Below are 16,508 nucleotides of genomic sequence, written 5' to 3' on the forward strand. Positions count from 1 at the left end.
TCAGTTCTTGCACATAAACTCGAACCAGCTCTTCCAAAATGAATGGAGCTCAAAATTAGGAACATTTTCCATCCATAAAGAGCAAGTTTAACTAAATCTTGGTATTTTTGATATGGTGATGATGTAATAGGTTGATACCTTAATGTTATGCTTACAAAATGGTTAAGAATCTGGTTAAGTGCCTATGACCACGCTTAAGAAACTTTCCATTCTGGCTGACTGGGGAGAGAACAAAGGGACAAAAAGCGAACTAAATAAAAAGGGAAATTAACCAACTAAACGAGAAAGAGAGGAAGCTTCTCAGAAGCAGCCAATTTGGAGAAGTGTATGAATACTTGACGGACGTGATGGAGAGACAGAACAAGATGACATGTTGGCAGGTTCTCTGATTGAAGGGTAGTGAATGTTTACAATTGGGGATTTGCAGCCAGGACATTGGACTCGTTTAAAATCTGCTTGGGTCCAGAGTATTAGGAATGGGTTAAAGTCACCTTCTGCTTGAGTACTAAAGTGGTGCTAATTATTTAATAGATGTCACTGGGATATGTAAGGGGGTTACAGGTGGCACTGGGTGTTGGGGATGTGTATGTGGAGTTGAATCAGAAAATGAAAGGAATCTCTGAAGGAAGCAGGACTTGCGTTTCCATTTCTGGGCTGCAACTGAGGCTCAAACATTGGTTCAATGGGTATTTTACCTAAATCCCTGAACCCGCAAATTTCTGTTAGTATCTGGAATATGAAGAAGACTGCCTCTACAAGGCTTACTTTCTCAGCAGCCAGTATGCTTTTTAACCACTCTTCTGCTTCCCATACAAGAGAGCAACATTTACCATTGTCCTCCAAAAGGAAGATTATAAAATTCCCATGATCGAAAAACCGTCACACAAATTGGGTCTAGGATGCCTCGCTATAAACTGAGTTTCAGGTGTCTCACATCACCCAAAAACAGGAACCACAAAGCACACACCTGCGTTTTTAGTTTGCCCAATGTTTTGTTTGCTCTCATTGTGCCTTTTCAAAATTGTAACTTGCAGCCCTTCATTTGGAACCAGTAACCATCCTCAATCCAATGTTTGAGCCTCTCAGTCGCAGTCCAGTAAAACAAATGCAGGTCCTGCTTCATAAACTCCCTTTAACTTCTGATTCAGCTCCACACACACACACACACATCTCCAACACCCAGTGCCACCTGTATATCCCAGTGATGTCTATTAAATGATTAACATCCAATTTAGCACTGAAGTGGCAAGTAACCGTGAACCCGTTTGTAACACAGAGCTGGAGAGAGTAGAGTTACATTTCTGGAGGGAAGGACAAAAGGGGTTTCCTTTCAAACCTCCTCCAGAGGCCTGGCCTGGCCTCCCCCCCCCCCCCCTCCTCCTGGGGTAGAGAGGAGAGAAATGCTCACTTAGATCCTTCACTCTGTGAGGTGGATGAGGTCACATCAACTTCTCAGCAGTTGAAGTGATTAGTTTGGACTCTGAAGGAGATGCTCACTCTCATCGTTATTAAGTACAGGACCTTCCTGAAAATACCAACGTTTCCTAGCCTCTGGTTAACTATTGATGAGGACTTGATAATGGAAATATTTAGTATTGCCATTGCAAACAAATTAACTCCCTTTGGTCCTAATCTGCAGCAGATGTAAATTAAGTATTGAACTGAGATTGAGCTGTCAGTCAGCATTACATGTGTAAAACTTCAGTGGCATATTTAATTTGATCTAATCATAGCTTAAATTGCCGCCAGTGTTCTGTTTCAATGCAAAGATGCCAACGCATCTATCTGTGCAGAAGATTTATAATTACCTCCCATTTTAACTAATTGCTGTATCACAAATCATCATTTTCACTTTTGTTGCTCAAGCGATGAGGCATCAGACGTGAAACTGGTCAGAATCCAATGTACCAGTTAAGATGGCGGGGAAGGACAGCTGTCACGTTGTACTGGGGTAGGTCCCACAACCAATAATCAAATAAGAAAATGGATAGTTTGATTTAATATCCATTGAGCAGTAAGTCAAGAACAGAACAACAAGTGGGAACTTCCTGGCACTACTCCAAGTTGTCAAATCAATTATTCACATCTCCCTAAGATGTGGAGGTGCTGGCGTTGGACTGGGGTGGGCACAGTAAGAAGTCTCTCAACACCAGGTTAAAGTCCAACATGTTTATTTGGAGTCACGAGCTTTCGGAGCACTGTTCCTTCCTCAGGTGAATGGAATCTCCACTTTAACCTGGTGTTGTGAGATTTCTTGCATCTCCCTAAGAGGGCAAACGGAGACTCAGTTAATGCTGCGACTTCCTACCCCAGAAGTGCTGCCTCTGAGCTGAGAATGGCTCCAATAACTTTTAAAACTCCCATTATATACTGTGGGACATGTCTGGTCCAGGAATGTACTCTGAGTGAGATTTCCAGCACTGATTCCTTCAAACATTTTTATAGAAAATGGCAAGCTATAAATGTATGACATGATTCTTGTGGGTGGATGGTGGTGTAATACTTATTGTTTCTGTTTGCTTGATGGCCTCTTTGTTTATATTTGAACATTGAGTTGTAGACTGAATGTAGACAGTAGATCAATTGCAATGCCTGCCAAGGGATCCCTGTCACCTCAATCAACAAACCATTTCCAGATGGATTACAGTGTGGATTTCCAAGCTGGATTGCACTGTGCCATCGTGCAGGGGTGACCCAGTGGTCGTAAAATACTACCGTGCAAAAGGCCATTCGGTCCATCAAGCCTGCACCGACAATAATCTGACCCAGGCCTTATTCCCGTAATCTCACACATTTTACCCTACTAATACCCCGACACAAAGGACAACCAATCCACCTAACTCACACATTTTCTTTTGGACTGTGGGAGGAAACTGTAACACCTGGAAGAAACCTGCACAGACGTGGGAAGAACTTGCAGACTCCACACAGTCACCCAAGCTGGGAATCGAATCGGATCCCTGGCGCTGTGAGGCAGCAGTGCTAACCACTGTGCCAATATGCCGTCCCAGTCAGCACTGCTACCTCACAGTGCCAGGGACCTGGGTTCAATTCCAGCCTTGGATGACTGTCTTGGAGTTTGCATATTCTCTCTGTGTCTACATGGGTTTCCTCTGGTTTTCTCCCACAGTTCTAAGATGTCCAGGTTAGCTGGATTGGCCATGCTAAATTGTCCATTGGCGTTCCAAGATGTATGGGTTAGGGGGATTCACAGGGTAAATATGTGGGATCACGGGGATAGGGCAGGAGAGTGGGGCTGGGTAAGATGCACTGTCGGAGTGTTGGTGCAGACTCGATGGGCCAAATGGCGGCCACCTGCACTGTAGGGATTCTATGAACTAATCACTGATAGCAACAACAAACCTGCACTAAATCAGGAGCTGGGGAATGTTGCTAACAATCAGAGTTACAGAGATAATTCATTCATCCTCTTTTACTCACTCCCTCCAAATGCCAGTTTTTGTTGATGACCAGGTGCCATCTAGCTGCTAGTCATTGTGACCCTTATATTCAAAAGATGCCCTTTTGTAAGGGAACAAATTTGATAAGTGGAGTAACCCTGAACGGGAAACCCTGCCAGTAATTGAGTAAAAACACTTCTGTATCTTTGCTGAATGATGTGGAGCTTCAGTATTGGAGGGGATGGGCACAGAAAGAAGTCTCTCAAAACCAGTTAAAGTCCAACAGGTGAGTGAAGGAGCAGTGCTGTGAAAGCTCATGATTCCAAATAAACCTGTTGGACTTTAACCTGGTGTTGACACTTTTACCTGTTTTCTGAAGTTACCAGAAGAATATCGGCTGCCAGCAAACACTGTAAATAGTTTATAAATGAGGTATTTCCTGTTGGATTTACATAATTGGAGCAGAGCACATACCTGCAAAAGTTGACACATTTCTGATGAAACAGTGCAGAACTCTGACAAAATCATCCCAAAAACAAACATCCTCACCAATGTAAGACCCTGGTTTTTGACTAGTTAAATTGGAGAAGATTCATCTGGGAAGACAGACACATTGAGAGATTTCAGGAACATGCAGAGAGTTTTTAATATATGTATTGTGTAAGGGGCAATTTGATTATTTTCATCAGTTTTGTCTGGACCCTGTTCCGTGGAGCTTGTAAGAAAGGTGCAACGTTCTTCTTGCATCTAACCTGTCTAGTCCTGCTAGAATTAAATAGGTGAGTTGGAAAAGATTCTCTCCAGGCACAGGTTGTTAACTACCTGCCAAGAAAATCACCTTTCACAGTGATGTCACTGATATATTGTGTACAATTTTACATGCTTTATTTGTGAACCCTCCCCCTATTCCACCCTTTATATTAGGAGGGCAAAGTGAAGGAAGTGCTTTGAGAAAACATTCTGTTAAATTGGAAGTTGTAGCAGAAGCAAGGTGTCCACTTGTAACATTGCACCAAAGCAAAGGGATGTCGAAGGTTACTAGCAGCGTGGAACCTTCCTTGTGGAGCAGTCGGGATGTACAGGATTGGTGAGGGATAATCATTGTTCTTCTCCAGTGATTTCAAAGTTTTTTGTCAGTTCTATATAGGTTAAAAAAAAACTGGAATTTCTAGGAATATGAAGCTAAAGCAAAAACAAATTTAACTGGCAGTTTCCTGGCGTTTGAAAAAAGAAAAGACAGGTTCATGTTTTGAGTGGAAATCTTGAACAGAACAGAGTGTTCATTGCACTGGATGTTCTGAGAAAAGGTGCTTTTCTCCCCCCTTTTTATGGGATGTGGGTGTCGCTGGCTAGACCAGTATTCATTGCCCATCCCTAATTGTCCTTTGAGAAGGTGGTGGTGAGCTGCCTTAAACCACTGCAGTCCATGTGGTGTAGGTACTCCCGCAGTGCGGTTAGGGAGGGAGTTCCAGGATTTTGACCCAGTGACAGTGAAGGAATGGCTGATATATTTCCAAGTCAGGATGGTGAGTGACTCGGAGGGTGAATCTCCAGGTGGTGTCTTCCCATGTGCTTTGCCGTTCTAGATGGGAGCAATCGTGGGTTTGGAAGGTGCTGTCTGAACCTTAGTGAGTTGCTGCCGTGCATGTTGTAGATGGTTTCTGAAAATATTGCTGCAGACTGGCCTTAATGTACTTCATGCAGTCTTAAGTATTAAACTTATTAATATTGATTGAACTCCAGGTTTCATAATGATAATGTATTAATACGAATTGAATCATATATTTATTGTAAATCATCTCTTCCCATTTAATTGAGACCTTGCACTGATGGGTTTTTAATACACATATTGCATAAGGGGGAAATTTGATTATTTTTATCAGTTTTGTCTGAATCCTGTTTCGTGCAGTTCCAAAGTTTGAATAAAGCTGGAATTGTATTGGATGATGTGGTTCTATCGTGATGGACAGATGCTTCTATCAGATACTTTACTGCCAGTTCTGCCAAACATGGTCCATTTATTAAATATCGGGGATAGTTTTATTATGATAACATTGGCTGTAGATTAAACACATTAAACAATGACATTTGCATTAATGTATTTGAACACCCAATTTCTGTCCCATTTCACATTCTCTAACCTATTTACTCTTGCCTTATAATTACTCAAACACTTCCCTCTTTAATTATTCTTATGTTTTATTTTAACAAAAGATCCTTTGGAAACTTAAATAAAAATTATGTTTCAGCTGCTTGTGAACAAGGAAACATTCCTTCATTTGATTTACCTGTGGAGCAAGTTGCTTTATATTTCACTATAATTGCTGCATTTGGAATTTATAGTGCATGCAAAATTGGAATGCATTCCTTTTTCTACACCCAACCAATTAAATTAAATGCCCTGAATAGGGTGGCCAGGTGGCACAGTGGTTGGCACAGTGGTTAGCACTGCTGCCTACAATGCTAGGAACCAGGGTTCGATTCCAGCCTTAAGTCACTGCCAGTGTGGAGTTTGCACTTTTTTCTCTGCGTGGGTTTCCTCTCGCAGTCCAAAGATGTGCAGGTTAAGCTGATTGGCCATGCTAAATTGCCCTTTGCGTCGGGGGATTAGTATAGTAAGTACGTGGGGTTACGGGATGGTGTCTGGGAGGGATTGTTGTTGGCGTGGGCTGAATGGCCTCCTGCACTGTAGGGTTTCTATGATCTCTGAGCAAATCAATGCACTCCAAGGCTGCATAAAAACCAGTTTAACTTCCTCCAGCCGCCCATACCCTATCCTTTCTCCCCCCATTCAGTGACTGGCAAATAAGTGAATGTGGACCAAGTGGTCTTTCGGTTTTGGATGTAGAGTATGGAGTTATAAATTGGTAAGGCGATTAAATCAGTGGAGGTTATGATGGGCTGATTTGAATATGATCATTGGGATGGTTGAATTTGGGTCACATGGTCTCCTTGGATGCTGATTTCTTGCACTCAACATTTGATATCTTTCTGGAACCAGCGAGTAACTAAGACAAGATAGAGGAAACACATCACCAAGACAACAGACCGCTGAGAGTGGAGTCCTTATAGGAGGGAACTTTTTCTTTCAACTTTCCTAGAGAATTTTTTCTTTGAACAATCTTGAGGAGAGAAAGGAATTTAAAACCGATTAAAGGAAAAAAGACAAATGATTACTTGGCTGAGGCATTGAACAGGTATTTTGTATGGGTCTTCACAGTGGAAAACGCATATAACATGCCAAAAATAGATGACAGGAAGGCTATGGCAGGTGAGAACCTAGAAACTATCATTATCATGAAAGAGGGCAGTCTTGGGCTAAAGGTAGACAAGTCTCCTGGTCCTGATGGAATGCATCCCAGGGGATTAAATAGAAATAACAAATGCACAAGTAGTAATCTACCAAAATTCGCTGGACTCTGGGGTGGTTCCCGCAGATTGGAAAACAGCAAATGTGATGCCACTGTATAAAAAAGGAGGTAGACTAAAGGTGGGTAACTATAGGCTGGTTAGCTTAACTTCTATAGTAGAGAAAATGCTTGAATCTATCATCAAGGAAGAAATAGTGAGACATCTGGATGTAAATTGTCCCATTGGTAAGACGCAGCATGGGTTCATGAAGGGCAGGTCATGTTTGACTAATTTGGAATTCTTTGGGAACATTATATGTGCGGTGGACAGTGGGGAACCTGTGGATGTGGTGTATCTGGATTTCCAGAAGGCATTTAACAAGGTGCTGCACCAAAGACTGCTACATAAGATAAAGGTGCACAGTGTTATGGGTAATGTATTAGCATGGATAGAGGATTGGTTAACTAATAGAAAGCAAAGAGTGGGGGTAAATAGGTTTTTTTCTGGTTGGCGATCAGTGGTGTGCCTCAGGGATCAGTTTTGGGACCGCATTTGTTTATGATTTATATAGATGATTTGGAGTTGGGGACCAAGTGTAGTGTGTCAGAATTCGCAGATGACACTAAGATGGGAGGAAGAGCAAAGTGTGCAGAGGACACTGAAAGTCTGCAAAGGGATATAGATAGTCTAAGTGAGTGGGCGAGGGTCTGGCAGATGGAGTACAATGTTGGTAAATGTGAGGTCATCCGTTTTGGCAGGATTAACAGCAAAATGGGCTATTATTTAAATGGTAAAAAATTGCAGCATGCTGCTGTGCAGAGGGATCTGGGTGTCCTTGTGCAGGAATCTCAAGGAGTTGGTTTGCAGGTGCGGGTAATTAAGGCAAATGGAATTTTGTCCTTCATTGCTAGAGGGAGGGAGTTTAAAACTGGATATTATGCTACAGCTGTATAAGGTAGTGGTGAGGCAGCATCTGGAATACTGTGTACAGTTTTGGTCTCCTTACTTGAGAAAGGATATACTGGCACTGGAGGGGATACAGAGGAGATCTGCTAGTTTAATTCCGGAGTTGAGAGGGTTGGGAGGAGAGACCGAGTAGACTGGGACTATACTCATTGGAATTCAGAAGAATGAGGAAAGATCTTATAGAAACATATAAGATTATGAAGGGAATAGATAAGATAGAAGCAGGGAAGTTGTTTCCACTGGCGGGTGAAACTAGAACTAGGGGGCATGGCCTCAAAATAGGGGGAAGCAGATTTGGGACTGAGTTGAAGAAGAACTTTTTCACACAGAGTTGTGAATCTGTGGAATTCCCTGCCCGGTGAAGCAGTTGAGACTATCTCTCGGAATGTTTTTAAGACAAGGATAGATAAATTTTTGAACAGTAAAGGAATTGAGGGTTTTAGTGAGCGGGTGGGTAAGTGAAGCTGAGTCCACAAAAAGATCAGCCAAGATCTTATTGAATGGCGGAGCAGGCTCGAGGGGCCAGATGGCCGACTCCTGCTCCTAGTTCTTATGTTTGTATGTTCTTACTTGAGTTTTGACTTTCATTATGTAGATGCACATCCCATGGCAGGAAGAAATTATCTAAAATTCCAAATAGAATTGTGTTATTTGGGCAATTTTTCTAATAATGTCAATACTGAAACATTCGAATTTGTGTAGACTTTTCTGTCACTATTAGGAGTCTTGTTCTGTCTGATCTATTTAAAATCTTGAAGCACATTCCATCAGAATGTTTGTTATCCTGGCTCTTCAGCCAAAATATTTTCATATTGCAGTAACATTAAAGTATTCTTTTAATCAGCAATTTGTTCAAAGTTTGAACTTGAGGAGCAGAGTCCTTGACTGGAAAGGTTGATGGAGACTGGCCCCAGTTTTCCAATGCAGACCAGTTTTGTGATTTTTTTCCCTTATTTTATGTAGCAGTTTTAAACTTTTTTTCTAAACTGTCAGGATAGTTGTTTGAAGGTGCGGCTTTATAACATTGTTTTGAGGTATTTTGACATTCAGACATTTTAATGCAGAGTTATTGAGAGAGGTTTTCCAACAAGATGACTTCCTGGTGGCTATTTGTATGAGTCACCTTGAATTTAGGACTGTAACTCATCACCTTATTGGATTGTTTGGCAATGGTGTATTTTCCCCATCAACTAATTACCTGGAACAAAATTGCTTTTAAATCTACAGTATGCACATTTAGCAACTTGTAAATGTGACTCAGTTTGGTTTATTTTGCTGTGTGCGTTTGTATGTAATTCACCCAAAGACTGTGCCCCAGATTTCCAAAGGAACCAACTTGTTTACTGCTTCCTCCTGTGTTGCAGTTGAACAAGCTGAACATTCTGTTGAGTCACAGGAGCTGAAAAAGCTGCCTGTAACTCCTGTCCCTCCCATCGCTGTAACCGACATAGGGATGGAGGGTTGTAGGAGACTCTTTTAAATAAGGATCAGAGCCTCGGGACGTTCCTGAAAATCAACTGTTACATGTGTTGATGTTTTGTCTCTTTTACTCCGCAGCTATGTCGGTCCACCTTGTTGTTTAACGAGGGGCATACATGCGGTGGGTCGTGCATGGGCTGCTCTTGAAAGTTCGAGAGTAGCTTAGTACTTCGCGTTGTTTGTGTACGCTTAAAACTGGACCAGCAGATGGGCACCACAACAGCTCAGTGACTATCACTGTTTGCTGTGCAGATACATGGATTTGGGCCAGTGTCTATGGGAGTTTGCGCATTCTCCCCGTGGTTGCGTGGGTTTCCTCCCACACCCCAAAGATGTGCTCTTAGGCTGATTGGCGTAACAGATTGCCCCTAAATTATTCTCCCCTTAATCTGGTTTCCAATGGGGGTACCATAAGCATATACATGGGTCAAGGGTGGAGGAGGAAAAACACAGATGGCGGCGCAGGCTTGTTGGGCCGAAGGGCCTGTTTCCCGTGCTGTTTTGTTCACCACTGACTTCAAAAGACCACCTTGATAATTCAGCTACTTTAGTTTGCGGTCCCAATGAAACGGATAGCACTTCCCTAAAGACTGGTGGTGTTCTTGATGAGGACGTCAAGGTAGGGTTTTGTAGGCAAGGGAGTTTGAACCCTCTTTACACATGATGGACCTGGCCTCCGTTCTCTGCATTGGAGCTTTTAAATCAGGTGAAAATCTGCTTCCCGCCAGTAAAGAAGATTTGGCGGAGATTTGATGAAAACTAAGAAGTAGCTGCTTCCAGGGGCAGGATAATCAATAATCCAGAGAATTCAGATTTAAGGTGATCGACAAAAGAACCCAAGGTGACATCAGGAAACATTTCGTAAGAGTTGTTGTGATCTGGAACATGCTGTCTGATAGGCAGTGGATGGGGGGTGAAATTTACAAGGCCTGGAGGAAGGGACAGAGGAGTGGGACCAATTGGATAATTGGATGGTATTATTAAAGAGCGAGCACAGACACAGTGGGCCGAATGGCCGCCTTCAGTGTTGTATCTTTCCATAATCGATCCTATCATTCTGGTTTGGAATGGGAAACAGTGATGGAAGATCTGATTGACAGCATTCAACTCACTCGAAGCACGGTTCTCATCAGATTACTCTCCTGCTGTGTAAAGAGGTCCCTTCACTGTCGCTGGGTCAAAATCCTGGAGCGTTCTCCCAAACAGCACTGTGGGTGTACCTACACCTTGGGGACAGCAGCCGTTCAAGAAGACAGCTCACCACTACCTTCCCAAGGGGCAATTAGAGATGGGCAATAAACGCTGGACCACCAGATGATGCTCGCATCCCATAAATTAACTTTTAAAATTCAGTAAGCACCCAGCTGAGTTGTTGGCGAGTTTTCCTCTGGTTAGTTCATGCACACTGTGCATGTGAAGTGCGCACATTGAAATCATGACTGCCAAAATCGGAATGATTTTGTATCGGGCCTTACCTTCTCACCTCTTGTCTTCAGGGTTGAATTGTGTAGTTTTATTCAGGTGACTCCTGTTCTGACACAGGTACCTGAGGGCAGTTTTATTTGTTGTGCAGGTTGTATAGAGTGTCACTGGGTTCTCTTTGTCCTCTGTGAATTGGTGATTCTCAGCTGAGGGAAAGAATCTGAGACTTTGCCAGAACTGCTGGATATCAGCAGCAAAACATCAAATATCCCAATGAAGGAATTCCTAGTCATTTTTAACGGGTGGATTTTATTTTGGAGTTGGGGGGGCGGGGGTAGCAGGGGGTGGAGATTGTTGTCTCATCTCTTCCCAGAACTTCAGATTTTTATTGTTTCCCTAAAAAGAATTTACACATTTTAATTTCCTTATGTATTCATTATTTTTTCCGAAACAACATGAGAGTAATGTGACAGCTTTGATTCTGTCCCTCTTGGTTTTTGTTCACCGTGTAATCGTTTCTCTTAAACGTTAAGTTTGCAGCTGGGAACACTGTGTGGTGTTTGTGGGTGGATTTTCTGATTTCCTGGAAGCTTTACCCCAGCGCGGACTGACTCTCTCAATCGGTGCGTCTTGTTGAAGACAAAAATCCTATTGTCTCCTCGCTTTTCAAAAAAAACACACTGTATGCTTAATAGAATGTAGTGGCGATTGTAGTTGTGAACAGACTGTCCTTTATACAGCCCAGCAATGTCTTTGAGAAGGTGAAGGCTTCACTTCTCTCCTGATCACATATTTGGGTTATTAAAGGACCTACTTGAATAATATTGCTCCAGTTTTACCCCAACAAATGACAGACGGTAACAGAGTGATGCCTGTCTGTCAAAATCATTGTCTGCTGGTCTGTCTCTCTGTGTCTATCTTCTGTCTCTCTCTTTCTCTCACTCTCTACTCCATCCCTTTACATTGAGATAAAGAATTCTAAAAGGGAACAAAATTTGAAATGACTTCCTGCCACTCCTGAAGAAATATCTCTCGCTAATCCAATACACATTCAAGTAGATTTAACTTTTAACATGGCAGATGTCCCTCCACGCTTAGGGGGTCAGATCTCAAACAATAATGAGACAGAGTACAGGAATGAAATAGAGAAGCTGGTGAACTGGTGCAACGGCAATAATCTCTCCTTCAATGTCAACAAAATGAAAGAGCCAGTCATTGACTTCAGGAAGTGCAATGGAGGACATGCCCCTGTCTATATTACTTGTGTCGAAGTAGAAATGGTCGAGTTTTTAGGTGTTCAGATCACCGACAACCTGTCTTGGTCCCCCCACGTGGACACTATAGTTGAGCCCACCAACACTTCTACCTTCTCAGAAGACTAAGGAAATTTGGCATGTCCACTATGACACTCACCGACTTTTACAGATGCTCCATTGAAAACATTCTTTCTTGTTGCATCACAGTTTGGTTTGGCTCCTGTTCTGCCCAAGACCGCAAAACATTACAAAAGATCGTGAATGAAGCCCAGTCCATCACGCAAACCAGCCTCCCATCCATTGACTCTGTCTACACTTCCTGCTGCCTCAGCAAAGCACACCCCGGACATTCTCTCTCTTCCACCTTCTTCCGTTGGAAAAAAGATACAGAAGTCTGATGTTACGTACCGACTGATTCAAGAACAGCTTTTTCCCTGCTGCTGTTATCAGACACTTGAATGGACCTACCTCGCGTTAATTTGATCTTTCTCTACACCCTAGCTATGACTGCAACACTATATTCTGCACACTCTCCTTTTGTTCTCTATGAATGGTATGCTTTGTCCATGGAACATGGATGGATAGGTGTCAAAATATTAGAAATAGTATTGTAACTCTCTGAATGAATTCTCAGCCCAGAGTGAAGAAATGCCTCCTCATCTCAGATGGCACGGTGGTTAGTGCCGCTGCCTCTCAGCGCCAAGGACTCGGGTTTGGTTCCCGGCTTGGGTCACTGTCTGTGCGGAGTTCAACCTCCTCCCAGTGTTTTGTTTTTCTCTCTCCAGCCATCCAACCGGCTCGTACTCTCTGCATTTACTGAACAGAACACAGAGCCACAGCTTTCCAATTTACTGTTGGCTAATGGACCAATAGATAAAAGCAGTAGATATTGGCTGGGATCTTCCAGTCCCTTGCCGCGGGTTTCCTGGTTGTGTGGGGTAGAATCAGTGGGAAATCCCGTTAGACAGCGATGGACCAGAAGATCACATCTCCAGTTGGCAGCCGCTGCCCATCGCCACCCAGGAAAGTGCTGATGGGAGGTCAGAGAGTCCCTGCATTGTCTCCTGATGTAGAACTTGATATTTAAATATTTTTACTGGGACCTACTTCATGTGATGTGGAAAAGCTACTGGCTTTGTCCCTTTTATAGAACATAGAACATTACAGCGCAGAACAGGCCCTTCGGCCCACGATGTTGCGCCGACCAGTTACAAAACAATGACCCACTAACCTAAACCAATCCCATTTCGTCCATAAACCTATCCACGGATCTCTTAAACGCCCCCAAACTAGGCGCATTTACAACTGCAGCAGGCAGGGCATTCCAATCCCTCACCACCCTCTGGGTAAAGAACCTACCCCTGACATCCGTCCTATAACTAACCCCCCTTAATTTAAAGCCATGCCCCCTCGTGCTAGATTTCTCCATCAGAGGAAAAAGGCTATTACTATCCACCCTATCTAAACCTCTAATCATTTTATATGTTTCAATAAGATCCCCTCTTAGCCGCCTTCTTTCCAGCGAAAACAACCCCAAATCCCTCAGCCTCTCCTCATAGGACCTCCCCTCCATACCAGGCAACATCCTGGTAAACCTCCTCTGCACCCTCTCCAAAGCCTCCACATCCTTCCTGTAATGTGGGGACCAGAACTGCACACAGTACTCCAAGTGCGGCCGCACCAGAGTTGTGTACAGTAGCAACATGATGCTGCGACTCCTAAATTCAATCCCCCTACCAATAAACGCCAAGACACCGTATGCCTTCTTAACTACCTTATCTACTTGACTCTCAACTTTCAGGGATCTATGTACACATACACCTAGATCCCTCTGTTCATCCACACTATTCAAAGTCCTCCCATTAGCCCTATACTCGACACATCTGTTATTCCTTTTGCAGCTTGCCTGCTCTTTTCTATCCACATTCATCAAAAAATCAAACCATCCCAAATTGCCTGCATTTGGCCCAGAGGGATATAGCCCCAAATGCAGGCAATTGGAACTAGCTTTGGGGTTTAAAAAAAGGGCAGCATGGGCAAGTTGGGCTGAAGGGCCTGTTTCCAAGCTATAAACCTCTGACTTCATCCGTTACCGTAACCTGGTTCAGTCGGGTCTTGTAGTCTGAACTTCTGGTTTTAATGGAGTTAAAAATAACAGATGCAAAGTTTTGGATTGGCACCAAAAGCACTCAGAATAAAATTCAAGGCTAGAAAGATGGCACAAGTTTCTAATCTCAAACCAAAAATCAATCCATCCAAAGATCAAAATCAAACATCAGCCTATGTGTAGTTTTTCTCCTTTGTCCTGTGTTAAATCATTAGTTCTGGAAGGTTCTGTTTGTGAGTGGGTCTCGCACCAGTCACTGTCATCACTCCCTGCCCAATAAACTACAAGTTTGTGAAATTTCAGTTTTTGACTGTCTGAAATTACAAGTAAATCCTCAAAATTAAGTGTTTGGAATTTCAAAACACTCATTGACTGTTTACACTTAAATACCAAACATTTATGGTACATTAGTTGTTTGGGGGAGGTGGTGGCCTTGTGTTTTTATCACTAGACTATTAATCCAGAAACACAGCCAATGTTCTTGGGACCAGGATTCGAATCCCGCCACTGCAGATGGTGGAATTTGAAATCAATAAAACAAATCTGGAATTAGTCTACTGATGACTATGAAACCAGTGTCTATTGTCAGAAAAACCCACCTGATCCATTTAGAGAAGGAAATCTGCCGTCCTTACTTGGTCTGGCCTACATATGACTAGGTAAAAAGTCTGACAACACCAGGTTTTAGTCCAACCTATTTGAGAAATAGGTTGGACTAAAACCTGGTGTTGTCAGACTTTTTACTGTGTTTACGCCAGTCCAACGCCGGCATACCCACATCATGACTACATATGACTATACAGCAATGTGATTGACTCTGAACTACCCTCGGGCAACTAGAATAGGCAATAAATGCTGGCCAGCCAGCGATGCCCATGTCCCACGAATGAATAAAAAATAAAGCTACTACATTAGTAATTCAGAGGCCTGGACTCACATCGTGATCAATCTTCTCTGTTGCAACATCAAATAATTCCATTAGATTGAGTCAGACACTTTGAACCTTCAACAAGTCTCCTTCATTGACTCATTGCCTTTCTAAATTATAGCTTCTTTGCTTCCTGATGATGTGCAGATTGGGCTGATTGACCATGCTAAATTATCCCTTAGTGTTCAAAGATGTGCAGGTTAGGGGAACTAACGGGGTAAATATGTGGCCTCTGAGTGGAATGCTGTATCGGAGAGTAGGTGGAGACAGGATGGGCCAAATGGCGGCTTCCTGCACTGTAGAGATCCTATGATAGATCCTATTGTTTCCAGCAATGTAGCAAGAGCCTACATTCAGCCCTTCGAGCCTGCACCACCATTCATTATGATATGGCCAATTGTGCACTCAGTGTCTCATTCTCACTTTCTCTCCATACCCCTTGATCCCTTTAGCTACAAGGACCATGTCCAGCTCCCTCTTGAATATATCAAACACACTGATCCCAACAGCTTTCTGTGGTAGAGAATGCCACAGGCTCACAACTGAGTGAAGGAGTTCTTCCTTATCTCAGTCCTGAATGGCTTCCCCTTGATTCTTACCCCTGACTAATAACCACCACCTTCATGTTACCGTGATTGATTTCTGGTTTATCTCTCTCCTATGTCTTGAATAGCAATTCTCCACTACCCCTCTATCCAATGAGCACTGGAAGTTTGTGTCCAATGCCCCTGCTATTTCTGCTATCGCTCCTTGTAGCAGCCCACATTACACTCCATCTGCACCAGGTGACCTACCCAGTTTCACTGATGTTAAACTTATCAATACAGAGTGTCTTCTCTAGTACACCCGTTAGTCCCAAGGTGTGTACGTTAGGTGGATTGGCCATGTAAAATTGCCTTCTAGCGTCCCAAGATAAGTGGATTGGCCCTGGTAGATGAGTGGGGTTATGGGGATCGGGGCAGGGGAGAGGGTGTGGGTTAGATGCTCTTTCAGAGTCAGTGCGAACTCAATGGGCCAAATGACCCCCCTCTGCACAGTAGGGATTCTATGGTTCTTTTCTAGTTTAGTGTAATCCTCAAATCTTTCACTTCCTTTGTGAAGACAGATGCAAAATACCTACTGGATATTTTAACTTTGTCTTTGGCCTCTTAAGATTTTCTTTTCAATCCTTGACATACCCAGCCTTTTTTCCAGCTAAACACTAATGCTGTGTTTATAAAATGTTTTTCATTTTACCGTTGTCGGATCATTCCGTGTAACCTTTCTTTGCACCTTGCCTTAACATTTTCAATTTGCTCATAGGCTTCCAATAATCCTCCTGATTATTGACTGAAACTTGCTCCCGACGCTTCTCGTAAACTATGAAATTAAAGTGCGGAGATGCTGGTGTTGGACTGGGGTGGGTACAGTAAGTATTCTCAACAACACCAGGTTAAAGTCCAACAGGTTTATTTGGTAGCACAAGCTTTTGGAACACTGCTCCTTCATCAGGCACTCACCTGTTGAAGGGGTGGCGCTCTGAAAGCTCGTGCTACCAAAAAAATCTGTTGGGCTTTAACCTGGTGTTGTGAGAATACTTACCATGAAATGAAGGTATA

At 43.0% G+C, this 16,508-nt stretch overlaps 1 protein-coding gene across 1 annotated transcript in view; it reads left to right on the top strand.

Annotated features, from left to right (window-relative positions):
* The window catches only part of LOC145360053 (NAD kinase-like), an 86,060-nt gene that overhangs the window by 36,516 nt on the left and 33,036 nt on the right, over nucleotides 1-16,508 (top strand). The window lies entirely within an intron of this gene.

Source organism: Carcharhinus amblyrhynchos, chromosome 30 (assembly GCF_965287045.1).
Source record: "Carcharhinus amblyrhynchos chromosome 30, sCarAmb.v2.hapA, whole genome shotgun sequence".
Taxonomy (NCBI): Eukaryota; Metazoa; Chordata; class Chondrichthyes; order Carcharhiniformes; family Carcharhinidae; genus Carcharhinus; species Carcharhinus amblyrhynchos.